The 927-nt window shown below is 43.8% G+C and overlaps 1 protein-coding gene across 1 annotated transcript in view; it reads left to right on the top strand.

Annotated features, from left to right (window-relative positions):
- Positions 1–927, top strand: part of plxnd1 (plexin D1) — a 58,247-nt gene that overhangs the window by 47,060 nt on the left and 10,260 nt on the right. The window lies entirely within an intron of this gene.

Genomic DNA, 927 nt, shown 5'->3' with positions numbered 1-927 from the left:
GGGTGAGGGAGGGGTGAGGGGGGGTGAGGGTTGGTAGTCCAGCCTACTCCAGGCCATCACCATGATGATGATGATGATGATGATGATGATGAAGAAGATGATGATGGTGTGAACTGGTGTTTGTGGAACAGAAGTTCTGATGAACAGGTGACTGTAATTAGGAGGGTTAGAATATTTTCAAAATAAAAGAAGAAAAGAAGAAGAAGACCTTTAACTCTGATTATTAATCACATGTAAATACTAATGATGGTGATACCAGGTGACCAGTACTGGTCCATGGTCCGTCCACCCTGACCCAGATCATGTGACTAAGTTAGTGACATCATCAGTGATCTAGGACTCTTCTCTAAAGGCAGTACAACTTGGAGTACTACTGCAGTAATATATGGAACAAACAGCATATAATTAGGGAGTGAAGGAAGGATCAGTGACAGATGAATGAAAAAATACTCTTCAAGTCCCTCAGGTCTACCCCCCCCCCACACGTCCCCCCCCTTAGATAAACACAGTCCTACAGCTCAGTGTGTTGTAACCTAATAATGTCTGTCACTGGAACAGAGTCATGTTTTCATAAAGCTCTGTACAGCAGCTCATCTGAGGGAACATCATTCCTAGAACACTGACCCCAACCCTGGGGGGGGGGGGCGGGGGGGGGGGGGCACCACACTTGTATTTCATGTCGGAAAATATTTTTACAGGACTGTGGTCAAGGTGCAGTCAGGAAACATGGAAAAAAAAATGATTCAAATGTGTGAAAAAAAAACAATAACACTGAGGGTTCTCCAGAGAGGGTTCTCCAGAGAGGGTTCTCCAGTCAGCTGTTCTTTGAGTTTGACTGTAGAACTGGTCTTTTATTTTGAAAGGCATCTCAACACGTGTCAAGAGAATCCAGTCAAAATAAAACCTCTCCAATCAACTGTAAATATT

The sequence above is a fragment of the Cynoglossus semilaevis genome, chromosome 10 (assembly GCF_000523025.1).
Source record: "Cynoglossus semilaevis isolate Cse_v1.0 chromosome 10, Cse_v1.0, whole genome shotgun sequence".
NCBI classification, from domain to species: Eukaryota; Metazoa; Chordata; class Actinopteri; order Pleuronectiformes; family Cynoglossidae; genus Cynoglossus; species Cynoglossus semilaevis.
This window is presented reverse-complemented; position numbering and strand designations above follow the sequence as displayed.